The 19,426-nt window shown below is 31.6% G+C and overlaps 1 long non-coding RNA gene across 1 annotated transcript in view; it reads left to right on the top strand.

Moving 5' to 3' along the window:
- Positions 1 to 19,426, top strand: part of LOC143200023 (uncharacterized) — a 207,424-nt gene that overhangs the window by 129,783 nt on the left and 58,215 nt on the right. The window lies entirely within an intron of this gene.

Below are 19,426 nucleotides of genomic sequence, written 5' to 3' on the forward strand. Positions count from 1 at the left end.
ATGTATAAATTCCTTCACGAACTAACTTTAAAAAAATAATAGAAAAAATAATTGCTGAATACTATTATAATAATAAAACATAACTTGCAATTTATAATTTAATTTTAAAGGAAGTAGAATTACTTTTATATTTGAATGTTCTGTGGAGCTGTAAAAAAGAAATGGAAATATTCTATGGAATGTAATAATACCCCACAAATGTTTTATTGTATTTCAATGTGTTACTTGCTATTTTTAAATAATATACTATAATAAACATACACAATACAATAGAACTGAAACAAAACTTAAAACCTAAAGATGTACAATAACCAAAAATGCTATATAAAAATAAAATATATATCTAATCATAGAAAAAAAAACTAATTCAAAATGATCTTAATGAAATGATATAAATGCTTTATTTATTATTAAAGGAAAATATTTTTTAAAAAAATCGAGAGAGTAATGGAAATATTACCATTATTGCCATAAAACCAATTAAAATATTTTAATATTTATCATTCCCAATATTAATCTTTTTACCTTATTACATTAACAATCTTGAAAAATATCGTACCAAAATGCTATAACATTAATAAACAATATATTGGTATTTACAATCAAACTATCAAAAAAATCAATAACCTATATATATATTACATATAAATCTATGTAAGCATAAATTGCTATGACGACCGAGCCATAACATTAAAAATCAGTCGAATGAAACTAGTAAAACCAAAATTAGTAATTAAAAGTACGACTGAAACAGTCGATAGTAAATAGTAACAAAATCAGTCGGACGAAAAACAGCGACTGAAAACAGTCGATAGTAAAAGGTAGTCAATTACTAAACAGTCGATAGTCAATTTCAGTCGATATCGATTCCCAACACTACTTGTAACCGTTTAAATATATATATTTTTGTCCATAGTTTGAATCAAATGTGACAAGATGAAAAAGTAAAAATTGTATTGTATATTGTCATTCTTAAATTAAATATTAGCTCATTCGGGAATGTTTCCTTTATAATGGGTCTGCATTAATTAAAAACGACAAGCAATATATCTTGGAACAATACCTTCTTTAAATCTATTATTACTAGTCGTATATGGTATAAAAAAAAATCCCGAAATCCGCAATGTCTCGTTACTACAAAAAAGAAACTATGAAGGAAACGAGCGAGGAAATATGGTTTATATATATGAGGAAAATGAAAACGGGGAGGAAAATATTATCGGGTCTTTTCCTCTCGGACTGGCAGCTTCCGACAAAAGCCCAAAAACGACCAGGAAAGGCCTTAATGAGCGGTCTGATAGACATTGGAATGAGGCGGATCGTAAATCGGACGGCATCGCTGGGACGCTGACAGATATCGGCAGTTGTCTGCTTGTAAATTGTTCTTAAATTGCGCATAACTTCTCCGAGGTCCGTTAATGTTTCCAGGACCTTTTGTGCTGCCGGGCGCTTTGCGTTAAATATATTGTATTTTTCTTTCGTCCGTTCCGCCCGTTCCGTTGCAGGGGCAGGACGATTGTCTCGCATCCAGAGAAACGAAGATCATTTCAACTTTTACGAAAAAAGACGTAATGGTTGAGTGGTGATTTTTTTGTTTTTAACTAAAGGTCGTCGCATGTTTTGAATCTCAACGGGTTTTGTATGTAGCTGAACTAAAAAGTTTCATTAAAGGATGCAAATATTGTTTCATTGCAACTAAGCATCTCCTTTATAAAAAAAAACATATTAAAACAATCTGAACCTTTTGCTAGGGAAAATCTTAGCTAATATTTTCTTCAAAACAGTTCTTCTTAAGTTACTGAGCAATATCATCTAGATTTAAGTCATAGAGCATAGATTTTTTTAAGCATTAGATTGTTGTCCCAACATTATCAAAAACTTTAGTATTAAATATTAAATTAATTAGTTTTTATAAGTTATTTAATTGTTAATTTAGTAATTAAAATTAGGAGATATTGCAAGGGCAGTCTGAGAAGTCAGCGATTTTTTTAATTTCCCATCGCACTTTAAATGCATCACTACTGTGCTCAAGCGTCATCGATCAATAGATTACTGTAGAATTTTCAACAAGTTGCAGCATGTAGTTTTTGTTTGAGAATCATTGATAGCAAATGATCTCTCGAAATTTCGTGTACTGATTAATTGTATGCTATTGATTGTATGATAAATTAATTATAAGAAAAGTCTTGATAAACACTATGAGAACTCTTCACTGTTAGTTTCAATGGTTAAGGAGCGGTGTACTCAGTTGCATTGTGGTCATACCAGTAGAAGTGATGCCGAAAGTTCAGGTCGCGATGTGTTTAACTAGGTTTAGCAGTGCTAAGCAATATTTAACTACAAGAAGAACGAGTACCTAAGCAGCTTTGAAATAAGAAAATATCACTTAACACCAGACAGCAAGGAACAATCAAAACAGTGAGTTACTCTGGAACCTGCGTTACAGAAGGTAAAGTGTATCTCTCAGAACAATACACACAGTTTCAGCCATATCAATCATCTTGCAAAGGGCAAAACGACTACCGGTTATTACTCAGAGCCTTCGAATAGATTTAATCCTAAGTTGAAGCAAGAACAACAGCATTTGACGAAGAAAAAAATTGCGTTCCTTCAAAACAATGTACGGGTGCACCCATTTGTGGTCACCATGGCGAAAATCCATAAATTAGGATACGCTCTCCAGCATATTTTCCAGATTTGGCTCCTTGTCACTATTTACTCTCAATTTGTATAAATGGCTGACTGGTAAAATATTTGGATCGAATGGAGAGGTCATCACGGAAACAGATGCCAATTCTGAAGGCCTTGAAAAACCTATTATTTAGAAGGAAAAAAAATGAAAAACGCTGGACTAAATATATAAAGTTAAAATTTGAAAAATAAAACCCTTTCTTACGAGGAAATTCAATTCAAAGCGTGAATGACTTACCAACTGCCCACGTATTAAGGATATACATTCTTTAAGAGATAGTATTTGTAGTATAACATTTCGTTGTTCATTTCAATAATATTCATCGTAAAATATATTATACTATCAAACAGGGAACGTAATTCGAAAGGTTTTATTTGTTGAATTAAAATCAATTAGTTTTAGAGACGCAAACAATAGTTTAAATTTTCTTCATTTTACATTTTCAGTTTACAGAAAATTAGTCCGTTTCTTATTAACACACTTGCTCATCGCTAAATACTCATAACCTAGCCGTTTAAAGGTAATATTGCTGTCACGGCGAATGCCATAATATTGATGCATAATATTATATGGAGAATTTTAAATATTAAAATTTAAGTAAAAGTAATATAACTATCATGTTCAAACGGCTGAGAGGTTAGAAAAAAGATCAATAACCTTTACTATGCTCATAGCGAGAGCGAGAGCGTAAGCAACATAGCAGACTGACATTATTCCTTGAATTCACCTATAATTGATTGAATGGTTAATTTTTACTTCATCTACTGATCCGTATATTTAATATTCACATTCAGACACTTCTACACTACCAATGTTTGTCAACTCCAAATGTTTGAATTAAACAAAATGCAAAGCAGTGTGAAGGTAAGAGTCTTTGACATCCATTGAGTAAATCAATCACTCAATGATATCAGAGCCTCTCAACACAGACTACGCCAATGAAATCCTTTCCCTTCTTTTAAGACAATAGTTTTTTGTTGTTAAATTAATTAATAAGTAGAGCTAATCAAATATCATCATCATATTCGATTTATTTTAATACAGAATTAGCAAAGTAAGTCAAGAGCTGAAAAAAAACTTAATTCTTTGTTAAGTATTAGTATCACAGCGTTTATTTTATTACATTTACTGGAATAAATGGGCATTGTATTACTGTATTAAAATAAAAATTATATTTTTAAATTAATTGTGTTGGATCCAACACCACTACACATCAAGAAAAGTTCAGTGATGTAGATATTGGGATTGGATTAACTCTCTGACGACACCTTCAACAACTATCCAAGTCATAGGGAGTTGACTTGCCAGTAGCGCATTTGAAATCGCTTCCGGATGAAAGACAGTGAAGGTAATTGACCCCAATTTGTATTGAAATTTAGCTACATTGAGAACATTTCTAAAAAGTGCTAATAGATTCTTGTATACAATTACCGGCAATGGAAAATCCATCTTTTACAATACTCTCAAATATGAAAAGCCATTACCAACCCCTTGAAAGTAAAATATGTTTGGGTATAATATTGTGTTGTCTATTTAATGACATCAGAAAGGTGTAATTTACTGTGCATTATTTAAAACTAAACAAAATCATAAGTGAATGAGTGTTAATTTTATACTGAAGGTCGAAATATTCCGAAAGACATGATAATTATATTTCAGTACATTGCTCGGCCACCACGTCTCAAAATCGGTGAAATATGTTTTGGAAACGCTGAAATAAAAGTCCGTTTCACCTGCCCTATTCCCCAGACGTTATCCTGTTTGACTAGCTATTCCAGTTCAAAATTATTTAAAATTAATTCATTCATTCTTGTATGACTTGCGGCAAAAAGTAGTAGTTAGCGATGAATAACACTGTTCGATTATTATTTTAAATAAACTAGTTTTTGTTAGACATAAGTTACGAATCAATTCCAGATATTATTTTCTACCTACTTATTGGAGCTTATATGTTATTCAACTAAAATTACATGTTTATTCAACGTATTAAGTATATTCTAACATATTTTCTAATAGATCTCCAGTACAGCCTGACATGTCTTTAAACCCATTCCAAATTAAATTAATAAACAGCTATTTCTTGTTAGATTAAAAAAAGTTAGTTATTAGCTTACCTAAGTTTCAAACAAAATGGCTTCCTCACGTTAGGACGCGATAATTAAGATGGTATCTAAAACACGGTGGAAACGATAAATAAAGGCCTGACTGGGCGTGGTCAGACAACTGATTTACTGACAGATTAATTGTAAAATACAGGGACAGAAGATGTAAATTATTTTTATATATCTGGAGGGTATTTCGCCAGGTGTTTCTTGAAGACCAAGTTTCTCATATTAAAAAACTTATCAAAATGGGGCCTTGGTTTGAATTATACTATAATTCCTTAAAAAATTCATTCTTCATTAGTTCAATTCATTCCAATTAAGATTGTCTAAGATAGATAAAGTAGTTAGATACTATATGATAGACGCTCTATTTCTATACCATATTTTGTTACAATTATAACTTACCTATATAACTATCTTAAATTGCCTTATCTTATTGGCTCTTTGACTAATTTCATATTAACGGTTTTCCCATTTTGTCCCCAATGTTCCTTTATTTTAAGAGTTTGTAATAATAAACATGGAAATTTGACATATAAGCTTTCCCAATAATAATTTAAATGAAAGAAGTAAATAATTCTAAATCCACTAAAATTAAATTATTGAGGGATGGTGCTGAAAACAAGTTGCAATTCACAATCTAATGTTTAATATAATTTTGTTGCTACATTATTGCTTGTTCAAACGATTGTGATTGTTTGAGCGATTTCAAGATAAACATATAGAATTTCGACCCAATTACGTGATTATTGAAAATAATGGGTATTTGCCAAAGTCATCGAATATTTGTAGAGCCTTATGCATTCTCTTTTAATGTCTGCAGTTGACCACCTCCCCTGTATTATGATGCTTACTGGCAACCAACGCATTTTGTAACTAGAGGTTTTTAACTATTTGTCTCAGGTGATAGTTTAAAAACTCTACAGAACCAAAATTTCTTTTCAAGTTCCCATTTAGTTATGATACAATAATATCTAATCATTAATATAACGTATTGCTCTTAGCAGAACATTACCATTGTAACAACTGTTTCTTTAAATTTAATCTTAAGCTGTACTTTCTATAGCAACTGACTTCAATACATCAATTTATTATTTCCAGTATACTAGTTCTACAGCCGAGAAAGTGTTCTTGTTACTTTTGAATTTAACCATTTCGCTTATAAAAGCAACACAGCGTTATTATCTACAGAATAAATATTTCAAATACCAATTACAAAAATTGTAAGGTATTGAAAATTATTGTAATTATGGTCAGGTATTTGAAATACCAACTATAGATTACACTTTTAAGAAGTAATTGAATTACAAATAGCAAACATGTTTTTGTATTTTAATTATGTATTTTAATTACATGTAATTCATATACTGCCAATCTTTGCCGATAATACGTATCTTATTTTCACACTTTTCAACCTACATCGGAAAAGGGAAAGGTTCTATGTTCGGCTGTAATTTTTTTTATGCAACAGGCCAATAGAAATGTCCCCGACCTGACACATAGATGGCGCTACTAGAATTAAATCCATAAGTTTTTAGTTAGCCCTAACCCTCAAAAGATGCGTGTTTAAATTTGACAGCTGTCGGATAAATAGTTTGTGAATTATAGCTTTTTGAGTGAAGCAACTTTTGTTATTGTGAAAAAAATTGATAAAAAGAATTTCGCGTGTTGATAAAATATTGCTTTTTGAAAGGAAAAGAATTGGTATGTTAACTTTATACGTGGTGAAATGAGCACCGAGGACGGTGAACGCAGTGGACGCCCAAAAGAGGTTGTTACAGAGGAAAACCACATTTTAAAAATCCACAAAATAATTTTGAATGACCGTAAATTGACACTCTGAAGATATCAACTGAATTTGTACATCATATCATTCACGAATATTTGGCTATGAGAAAGCTCTGTGCAAAGTGGATGCCGCGCGAGCTCACTTTTGACCAAAAATAACGACGAGTTGATGATTCGGAGCAGTGTTTGAAGATGATCAAGCATAATAAACCCCAGTTTTTGCGTCGATGTATAACAATGGATGAAACATAGCCTCATCATTTCACTCCAACGTCCAATCAACAGTCATCCAAGTGGACTGCACACAATGAACCCACTCCAAAGCGTGAGAAAACGCAACAGTCGGCCGGCAAGTTTATGGCGTCTGTATTTTGAGATGCGCATGGAATAATTTTCATTGACTACCTTGAAAAATCAACGACCATTACATTACAGCGACTATTACATTATGAATTGGGCGTCGAGTCGCTTCCTCATTCACCGTATTCTCCACATTTGGCGGCCAGCGCCTATTTCCTATTCTCAGGTAGCAAAATAAAGCAAAGGACAAATCGTATTACAAAAATGGAATCGAAAAGTTGAAGGGTCGCCATAATCAGTGTATCACACTTGAAGCGAATTATGTTGAATAAAAAAAAAGACTAATTTTGCCAAAAAAAAGGGTCTTTTACTATGGTAGGTCGGGGACTTTTTAATTGCCATATTATGTTCGCCGATTTCTTTATCAATTGTGGACAGATTTTCAAAATTCTTTTTTGTTCGAAAGAGTGCACTTCCACGGTGGTCCTACTGAAACCAAATCCGGATCTGTAAGGGAAATGGGGGGGGTAGTGAGGAAAACTCATAAATTACACGTACAAAGTTTTCACATATGTTTTATCTAAAATAATCAGATATTTGTGAATAATGTTATTGTTGAGCTTATGTGACGAAATATCGAAAGTCGTTTAGTGCAAGAGCCATTCAGTTTGCTTTTCAACCACTAACTGTATCATATAAGACCTCGTAGAAATATCGTAGATAACTGCTTGTATGGTGTAATGTTTAAAGTTAGATTTTGATCACAAAAAATAATTCTTAAGATAAAATATGTACATAATAATCATTGTAAGAACTAAATAGAAATAAACAAAACCTTATTTAATCTATCTACTACACGTATTTTATATTAGCACAAAAAAATAATAATATAATTTTGTGACATATACAAAAAATTAAATTACAAACAAAACAAATCCAAAACAACGTTAATACAACTGCTTGGGTTCGGCACCGACTTCAAAATATTCAGTTAGTAGTAGCTAAAGGTTATTTAAGATTTTTTAATATTTTTGTTTAGTTATTACAACGATTATTATACACATATTTAGTTTTAAAATAATTTTTGTGTTAAAAAACTTTGATTATTTTTTTAGTTTATAGTGTGTTTCTTATTTATTTTTTGAAATTTATAGAAACTAAACTGTATTATCTGAGAATTGATTCAAAACAATGATTCGGTATCCATGACAATTTCAGTATATATTTTCTTGCACAATATGTTTCATTTGTTATATAGTAGATTGTTTAGAAGGAACGATTCTAGTAATTGTCTATTGTATCTACAGCTAGACAGCCTGTTGTCGGGGGCAATTTTATACCGGTTAATTGAAATCCGCAATGGTTTTTGATCCGAATCGGTTTCACGTTTATCTCCATAATCCCAGTTCGTTCGCTTTATCTTAATGCCAATCTAAACTTTCTGCTTGCGCTGCGACAGATAAAACCTGAAAAGTTGCTCCATTCGCTGCAGCCCTAGGCGGCCGTTATCGACTTCCAAGTTTAATTTTCTTTAGTTCGCTTTTGGCTCTTTCACCAACTTCACTGTTCTATTCAGCAATGGTTTCCCCAATTTTTTCCCTAGCGTCCATCGAGGGGTTTACAAGGGGAAAAATGATGAATGAACTGATTTTTGAAATATTATTTTTTTGAAAGGACATTGTGTACATGTTCATATCGCACAAATACGTTGTTTAAGTACTTATAATATAAAAAAATTGAATCGGGAAATTTTTTTCTGTCAAATTTTTGTTGGGATTTTGATTTTAAAATTATTAAGATGGTCGGTTTAGTCACAAAAATTTGTAGAGTGGTTACTGAAGACGATATATATATATATATATATATATATATATATATAGATAGATAGATAGTAAGGTTAATATCAATTCCATTGAAATGGTTAGCAATAAAATTTCCTGTCGATAGCATTTCTGTTTTATTGATTACCTTTGGTTTTTCTGTATGAGTGTGCTGTCCTGTACACACTCCTGATTATTAACTCCTTGTCATAGAGTATATATAGAGGTTTTACTTATATATGCTGGAGATCATTATTATATAGGTTCATTTGAATTTCCTTACAAAAGCATTTGATTGGTCAATTTCTATAACCCGATTGTTTGTTTCTTGGAATGCCTTTCTGTGGATTTAGGACGCCATTTTTGTGTGCCTGACATTGAGTACGATCAACATTTTTAGTTATAATCACTTTTATTTGATTATAATGTATCTTCTTTCCAAAAAGTGTTGTGTATCCAGTATATGCGCGGAAATAAAAAAACCCGGCGTCATTTTCCTAGGAAGAAAGAACTCAAGTTTGCTATATTAAGGATATCTGTGTAACTCAGCATTGCTTTTACCGATTACGTGTACAATTATTTATAATTAATTACCCACACTTTAAAATCAAAATATATCCAAATTGGGCGGTGGCAAAATTACATTGAAGGTAAATGGGATTATACTACATGAAAGGTTTTTGTTACCTTTTAAATAGTTGCTTGTAAATTGCCATCAATTAAAAACTTAATTATTTCGAAGGGGTTTATTTACTTGAAACAAATGTATATTGGTTAAAATACTTATAATAACTATTTTAGCTTAAGGCTCCTTAACCGAGATAACCTTTTCAACAAAGATGTTTAAAAAATACGTTAATACAAAATAAAATTATACAATTTGTAGATCAACAAGATGAACTTAATTTTATAGACAAGAGGTTGTTTTACTACATTATTAATAGATCCTTAAGCTGACTCTTTAACTCCCCGATTTTACTATAATAAGAGCACAGTAGTAATTTTGATATACAGTTATCATACATTTTACTTTTTTGTCGCCGTTTTTTAAAGTATTACTTTTTGGTATGTTTTCTCCATTTTGACGTATCATACAATTTAACGGTTTTATTGATCCGTTCCACAATATTCACAATAACATTTTAAAAATAATTATAACTTGTTTCAATAAATTTTTGGGTTGAACAAGCAAGTAAAATATAAACAGACACAGACTTTCCGTTGTGCTGCTCCGCTTTCAGAATAAGGGAACAAAATGATGGAAAATGTGTATTAAACATTATTTAAAATGATAACACTAAATAAATATGAAATAGGGAAAAAGCACTATAGACAATTTTGATTATATTTGTCAGGAGATATCTTATGTATTCAATTAGATTGCAGCCTTTCTTATATTCACCTTTAGTTATTTTTTATTTATATATTTATATTTCATTATTTCTTATTTATATTCATTATATGCTTATATTTTAGCTTTATGATATTTTATAATATTTATATTTATATAGAATTTTATTTGAATAAATTGTTTTGAAAAATTACATTTGGGTTTAATTTCAAATTTAATTGGTCAGTAGAATGAAGTCCTCGACCAATGAAATGATTTCCTATTAAAATATCTTCTTTACAGGTGCCTGTAATGGTAATTTAAACTAACCAATGAAATTCAGCGAAATGACGCTCTAAGCGCCTTCCTGCTGATACCACGCAAAAGAATACTGAAATTATTTATATTAAGTTAACACTCTATATATTGCTCTATGCTCCTTGTTCATTTGTTTCATTGCGCACTAGATAATCTCAATGGCTTGTTTTTTTAAATGTTTTTTTCAATTTCATTTTTCTGAGTTTCTAGCTTTCCCAAATATTCAGTTTATTCCACTTCATCTATTAGCCAAGTTAAGATGGTTCTAATTTAAAATTTACTATAAATTTACTTTTTTTGGAACTTTTGAGTTATATTGACAGTGATTCTTCATAAATTTTGCGTTTAATAAAAAATACCAACATGTCAAACCATACTGTAAAACCTGAAACTTAATTGGTAATCGGGTTTACAATTAATTATTTTAAAATAAATGTCCTGGGCGTCTCAATAGGGCGTACCGTGAAAAATATTTTGATTCATGTTCTGGTTAGCAGAAAAATATGCTCAGAATGTGTATTAATAGAACACAGTATAATCCAATACGTATTGGTCTATATTATAACATTTATTTACATGGTCTAGTCTATCATTTTTGTCTAAAAACAAGTAAATTATTTTTAATAGTTCAAAATCTTATCAAGAGAGTCAATACTATCGTTGAGAACTATCGACGGAAAACAGTCGAAACAGTCGATAATAGCAAAACAGTCCAAGTCGATAGTCTAAAAACTATCGACTGAAAATAGTAATTACTATTTAATAATAGTAATTTTAATAATAGTGATAGTAATTACTATTTTCAATCAAATGCACGGTTCGACTCTTTTTTTCTATTGGTGATGTCAGACGAAGATGTACGAACCCTTTCCTGTATCAATTGTGAGGGAGGAAAGGATGCGTTTAATTTTATATGTGCTTATATTTTCCAACGGTAGTATAAGCGAGACGGAGATATACATATACTACTTTAAAACTTTGCAAAAGAAAACTTACTAACATTAAAAAGGTAAAAGTAAAAACCAATTACTAAATACTATTAACATGTAATTACTAATTTCATTTTAAACGAAGTAGAATTACTTTTATATTTGAATGTTCTGTGGATCTGTAAAAAGGACTGAAATTTTTTTTTTGGAATGGAATAATACTACACAAACGTTTTATCGTATTTTAATATGTTAATTGCTATTTTTAAATAATATACTATAATAAATGTAGATAATACAATACAACTTAAACAAAATCTAAAAACTAAAAATAACCATAAACACTAAATAAAAATTAAACATATACCTAATCATAAAAAAAACTAATTCATGACATAATTAAAAATGATCGCTCAATAACTACTAGAGCTTTTTTAAATAAAGTAAAAGCTTTATTTATTATTGAACGGAAATATTTTTTAATAAAAATCGAGAGAGTAATCCCAGAATTACCTATTATTGCCATAAAAACAGTCAACAGTATTTTACTATTTATCATTCACAATTTTAAACTTTTTACCCAATTACAATAACAATCTTGAAAAATATCGCTCCAAATGCTGCTATATTAATATAGAATATATTGTTATTTACAAACAAACTACCAAAAAAACATAATAAAATAATATATATTTCATATAAATCTATGTAAGCATAAATTGTAGCTAAAAGTACACGACTGAAACAGTCGATAGTAAATAGTAACAAAATCAGGCGAACCAAATATAGCGATTGGAACAATCGATAGTAAAAAGTAGTCAATTACTAAACAGTCGATGGTCGATTTCACTCGATAGTTCCCAACACTAGTCAATACATTAAAGTATGAATTGTTTCAATTTCCACTTTATTATCTCGATTGAACTTTTGGTAATATTATCTTAAAAAATGCATAGGTAAAAAATTAAGTTTGTGGAAGATAGATGCAAAAATAATCATAAAACGGTATTTGGATCTTCCTGGTTTTCTCTTAAAGAATCATTTTATTAATGTTTGATCAACTGACTGTGTGTATTCCTCTTAAACTTCTAAGTTCTCACTTAATGTGTTCGAAAGCTTCATTGACTCTGTGTTTGTTTGATTCCTCTTTTCAGCCCATTCATTAACATCTTATGTCTTTATGCTCTTATAGTTTCGCTTCTTTCACTATCCAATAGCGTATTTTCATATATTCTACCTTTAGTGAAGATATTTCAGTTGTTTCTCTTAATTTTTTGATTTTTGCTATCTCATCTTGAGTTTGTGTGGTGTGTAACATTAGATATTGCCATAAACTTGTAAATTATTTACTTGATGTGACATACTATTTTTAAATCATCCTGTTATTCTTGTTGCCTTAATGCTCACTTACCTCTTCATCAACATAACCATGAATATAAGTTATCTAACTAACTACTTAACATTTTCTACTGAATAAATTTGCCTTCATTTCCAGATTGCACCTTAATGATGTTTATGATGCTGTAATACATTTAGTTTTCTGAACCGATATCGCCATATTAAGTGATTTGAGTGCATTCTACAAGACCAATGAACGAATTAGTCCCTGTAGATCGTCTTCGGTGCGTTTTCAGCCAATACGGCGTCAGCGACATCAGTGTCGTAATTTTTGTCTCTGCTCTTGCTTGAATTTGCTTCATTCAACTTGAACTCGATTTCATAAAACGTTTTTTGAAATCAACCAGACATGTACGATGAGTTTTTATATACAATTAGTTTTTCAGCTATCTGTCTTATGGTAGAAATCGCGCCTATCCATAATCTACCAGATGTAAAACCTTGCTAAAACATGTTAAGTAATCAGTTTTGTTTCAAGTTATTTTTATAAGCTTTACTGTAGTGCTTAAAACATTTATACCAATGTAGTTTGAGGATGGTGTATTATATCAGTTTTTAAACATAAGAATAGTGATGCTAATTAATCATTCAATAGGTATCTTCTTTTGGTAGAGGATTTTTCCAATAAGAATATAATAACTGTTGAATGATATCTATTCTTTAGATTTCGAGGAACTGTCTTCTATGTCGTGTTTTTAGTTCACTCACAACTTCTTCTGATTTAGGTATTGTCGTTAAACAATTAATCCATGTTCTGGGAAATTGCATTTAATATTTTTGTTGTATAAAATAGCGTTTTATATTAAACGATAAAATGATGAAAAGTAAATATATGTACAGCTAGGGGGATTTAGAAGGTGCCTTTAAGAATAATTTTCTATAACAAATTGTGTCAATAACTCAGAATAAATTCAATTTAAACAGCATATCATTGAGATCACATATGATATATATTATCAAAAATTTGGATCATCATCATCATCATCATCAATCCATAGTCGACGCGTGAGTGGCGTTTTATTTCTCAGCTATTGCGTAGTTCTTTGTGCTGTAGGACTTCAAAATTAGTCATTAAAATTTAACACAAAACAGTCCGCCGCAGTTGTTCTAGCCTCGGATAATGTGAATCTCCTATTTTTCAGATCACCTTCTATGACCCATGTCTTTTTCGGAGCTGTTCGCTGTATCTTCCATCCAAATGTCGATTTCGCCACAAAAATCTGTTAGGAATTCTTTCACTTTTCATTCGACATACATATCAAAATCATAATCTTCGTTTCTGAATTTCTGGTTTAATTTACTGTCGCCCATAAAACGAATGAGTTCATTTCTAATTCGGATTTTGGAAAGAAACATTAGTATATACTAAACATGGGATAGGATAATAAATTCTACCCACTAAATCATAGTCTGTATAATCCTTTTGTTTGATATTAACTTTGCAGAAACGAGTATAAGTTGTATCTTACCTAATATGAGATTAAAACAAAATTATGTTCAATTGACTTATAATGACCATCAAATCTATTCAACGATCTTTCAAAGTCACCGAAATTATTCTGAAATAGTCTTAATTGGATGGCCGCGCATTCAAAAGTGAATAAATCTCTGTCAATAAGCGTCAATTAAAAATTATCTGATCATTGTTTTTCACCGATAACTTTATGGTAATCAACTGTTTAAAATGCGAACCAATAGGAACGAGGACGAGTAGGATCAGATTTCGTTCGTGTTTAGGAATAAATTCTTAATTTAGTCGTTGGTGGTGTCATCTATATCGTGGGCAGGTTGATGTTGTATTTTGGTCGATAATTGGTTTAAATTAATCAATGATCTAAATATCATAAATATTGTATTGGGTATATTTAAGGTTCGATTCTGATTTTTCATTCTGATATATTCATTTATTTTCTTAATTTTAATACTTAAATATTAATAAACAAAATAGAGCAGAAAAGCATCTTATAATTCAATCCTTGGAATATATATTCAATTTATAAGTATTGTGAATTAATTTTAGAGGATGTTTTGCATTATTACGAAAAATTGTATGCAAATACAGTTCACCGGTCAATCTTTTTTGTTGTTCTTTTCGTTTCATTACCATTAATATTCATATTAATAAAACTAGGCGAAGTGTTTACGATGACGATTTTTGTTTGATTTTCGGTTTTGAAAGCTCTGAAATCAAAAGTCGGTGGAATCATTGCATCGTTTTGAAATTTTGTGTAGAAAATATTCTGAGCGAAAATGTTAATTTAGATTTTGGTTTAAATGATTTATTAGTGGTTATTTAAATTTGAAGAACTTTGCCTTCCTTCAATTACCTACTTCTCTTTTGCCTTTTGACAATATGACAGTATTAGTATTAGGTATATATTTAATTTAAATTAAATAGATTCCATAGTATCAATCCATATTGCTCTCTTATACGAACTGTTTTATGAAGAACTTCGAAAGCTCTAGCACCAGCATCAACGAATATAGCTCTATAATCATAGCGAACAGCGAGATCAGTTAAGCAGTTTGTAGCATCAAGTTGTACGTCCTATATGTTTTCCCACTTGACTTGCCACATAATTGCATCAACTACTATATATAGTGTTACTATACTGTTATGGGAACATGTTCAGCTTCCAAAGCCACCCAACAGGAGGGCCAGCGTGTATAATTGAATGAAGAATCAAAATCAATAATCACACGCTTTCCACATCAAATACATTCAGCCATAAATTGACGTAATGCAAAAATCTTATCTACACAAAATAATTTGATTTAATCCTACTAGTCTTGGAATGTTTTTACGCAAGCACTTTTGGGACATTAGCTTCTTTAATTACCTTCAGGTGTGGATTAAAAGATGAACTTGTTTACAAGGTTCTAAAATTATCGCTAAAATGAGTAAATTAAAGTGTGAATTATTATCCAATCAGCTTATTCGCTAAATTTAGTTACATCAGATTTCTAGCTCTCCTCATATTTCAAAACAGTCCTATGTGCAAAATCGAGTTTTATTAAATAGATACAGTAGGAGTATTTTGCGGGCCTTTAAGAAAACCGCTACTACATTGGACTCTAAATTAGTTTTAGTTTTTTTAAAATTTTAAACTATATTATAAAATATCGGTATAATGTGTTTTATACAAAGTATTGCCCATTGACAGCCGTTACTTTTTCCCATTTTTCAAATAATTTACGGACTCTATGTCGAAAGAAAGATGTATCTTTTGAAGGTATCGACGAATCGATCCATCTTTATGTAGGAACAAGTAGTAATCTGAAGGAGCAAGCTCTGCAGAATACTGTGGGTGTGGTAGAACCTTTTTGATGTTTCCAAGTATGTTTTCACCGGTTTTGGAACACGTGGTAGATCGTTTTTATACCGAATAACAACATTGTTCTGTCTTTGCTCATATTCCTGGCGTGTTTCGAGCAGTACTCGTGTCAAACGCATCAGTTGTAGTGAATAGCCGTCCCCATCGATTGTTTAATCAAGTAAAGCCTTCAAATCCTCATCTTCAGTGTTGAAATCACAAGTTTTGAAACGTCGAAACCAGTATTTATATGTTGAAATCGATGAAGTATAATTGCTATAAGCTTCTCACAACATTCGATGAATTTTTGCTTCCTTTTTCTTCAGATTGCTGTAGAGAGGAAAACTTCCCGCAAATACGATTTACTCAATATAAATTCAGATATATTTAACGCAATCTACATTTTTGTACTTCGAGGATTTGGTACATACTGAAAAATAAGGCTTCAGCATGAAGTTTATTACGTATGTACCGATACGATAAATACGCAGTAATGCCTTTTATTGTAAATCCAAAAATTAAAGGATCGTTGAGATAAATATTGAAATAGATGGAAATCATACCCAATACATTTTTATGGTTGTAAATCCAAAGATTTCCACTGTATTTCCGCTAACTAAGTGAACAAACTAGCATGAACAGTGCAATATTGTTAACATACAGGTTAATCTGATCTTACCGTACAATGGAGAAAACATTTATTATAACTGTACATCTCGAGAGGAACATCATCAGGAAAATATTGAAATAGGATCGGAACGGGGAGATGCGTTCTGGGTCGTCGGATTCGGCCTGGACCCGAATATGCAAGGAAACTAAAATGAAAACGTCTGAACTCACCTCCGGAGTGCCATTTGGCCGGGGAGAAACGACAATGCGTCTTGAAAACGACTTTTCGTCTGTGCCGCTCCATGAATACATTTTCTTTGTTCCGTCCCGCTCTCCTGGCGTTCTCCGCTTTCCATGCATTGAATTTTGAAGAAGCCGTTGTCGGCATAATTAGGTTTTTGTTATCGTTTTCGATGTTTCCCTTTTTTGTCTTTCCTGAAATGCGTACAATAACATAACAAAATTAGGTTTACGTTTTCTCGTTGTTTATTAATATTACACTATCTTTACTACATTTTTGGCGTTATCTTTTTTATTTTATCATATTTTGAAGTCTCCTTTTAAACAGCATGACTGGCGAATTAGTAATTTGAAATCTATCCAAAAAAATGTTCGGCCTTATCCAGCCTGACAGTTGCCATCTGTGCGAGAATTCATATCTTTAATACATACGTGTTTCTTATGGTTAGTTACAATTTAATACTATTTCACAAAATAAACCTGACGTGGTTACCAAATTAATTATCACGAAAAGGAAGACGGGTTGACGTTCGATTGATAATCGTTCCGCAGTTATTCGAAACATTTTTTAGTGTATTTAAGTGGAGTTCAGGCAAAAGTATGTTCTAGTAGTGGCAAAAGAAGTTCTAAAGTCACAAATGGTGGATTGAAGGTGCTTAACGAATCCTAGCCATAAACTCAGAGCCAAGTAACAGGTCAATTGAAAGGTCCCCGGCCTGACACATAGATGGCGCTACTAGAATTAAATCTATATGTTTTTCGTTAGCCCTAACCCTCAAAAGATGCGGGTATAATTTGATAGCTGTCGGATCATTAGTTTGTGAATTATAGCATTTTGAATAGGGAAGCAACTTGGATTGATGCCGAGTTTCCGAACACTGCTCCAGGGAATTAAACCATTAAGGATTAGTTTGCTAAGTTTAGACATGTTGAAATAAGCACCGAAGACCGTGAATGCAGTGGTCGCCCAAAAGAGGTTGTTATCGACGAAAACATTAAAATAATCCACAAAATGATTTTGAATGACCGTAAATTGAAACTGAATGAAATAGCAGACACTCTAAAGATATCAACTGAACGTGTACATCATATCATTCACGAATATTTGGGTATGAAAAAGCTCTGTGAAAAGCGAGCTCACTTTTGACCAAAAAAGTGTTTGAAGATGATCAAGCATAATAAACCCGAGTTTTTGCGTCGATATGTGACAATGGATGAAACATTGCTCCATCATTTCGCTTCGAAGTCCACTCGACAGTCATCCGAGTGGACTGCACACGACGAATCCGCTCTAAAGCGTGAAACGCAACAATCGGCTGGCAAGGTTAGGGCGTCTGTATTTTGGGATGCGCATGAAATAATTTTCATTGACTACCTTGAAAACGGAAGGTTATGGCATCTGTATTTTGGAATGCGCATGGAATAATTTTCATTAGTCAATGAAAAAGGACCTGAGAAAGGAAGGACCATCAACAGCGACTATTACACAGCGTTATTGGACCGTTTGAACAACGAAATCGCAGAAAAAAGGCCGCATTTGAAGAAAAAGAAGGTGCTGCTTCATCAAGACAATGCACCGTATCACAAGTCAGTGAAAACGATGGCAAAAATCCATGAATTGGGCTTCCAATTGCTTGGCTTGGCCTCCAGCGACTATTTCCTGTTCTCATATTTCAAAAGAATGCTCACTGAGAAGAAATTTTCGTCGAATGAAGAGCAGATCGCCGAAACTGAGGCCTATTTTGAAGCAAACGACAAATTGTGCTACAAAAATGGTATCGATAAGTTGGAGGTTCCCTATAATCAGTGTATCACCCTTGGAGGGAATTATGTTGAATAAAAAAAAACTAATTTTGCCAAAAATATGTGTTTTACTATGGTAGGCCGGGGACTTTTTAATTGACTTGTTACTTTAGCAAAATATAGCATAATGGAGCTTGATATCAGTAGAATAAATTGATATATGTGTCTTTAAGCCTAGCGACTTCTGTTAGAAAAACCGGTAATGACTTTCCGGTACACCTGGTATATTTGTTTATTTCTCTGTAATAAAAGTAATTATATAATATATATTTCATAAACATATCAATATGGAGCATATTGGTTTAAGTATTTAACATACAGCCTTAACCAATCGTTTTGGTTGCCTAGTCACAAACACCGGCAATCAGTAAATTAATTATATAGATCAAATAATATAAAATGTCTTGTGTTTGTGTGATATTAAAATATGTGTAAATATTAACGCGATTAAAATAACAGAAGCACATTATTCCAAAACAGTAATATTATAGCTTGCGTAGATAGTTAGCATCTAAATAACTAACCGTATTTACTAACGATATCTATAAGTTTTAATTATATTCTTATCGTGATAGTTGAAAGGTGGATTTTCTCGCGTTAAATGGAACGCAGGAAGAAAGAAAAACACCATTTCCGCAATGATAGCCGGTCCTTTTCCTGTTCGACACACTGAAACCGTCGTGTTTTCAATAAGCGAGCTAAAAATTCAATGGGCCACTTCGCGAGATGATGGCCCATTCGGTCCCGGCACGATCCATTTCGGTCGTCGCAAGTGCCCAT

Source organism: Rhynchophorus ferrugineus, unplaced genomic scaffold (genome assembly GCF_030347505.1).
Source record: "Rhynchophorus ferrugineus isolate W39M unplaced genomic scaffold, kcgeb_rfMv2 rfM1, whole genome shotgun sequence".
In the NCBI taxonomy this organism is placed as follows: Eukaryota; Metazoa; Arthropoda; class Insecta; order Coleoptera; family Curculionidae; genus Rhynchophorus; species Rhynchophorus ferrugineus.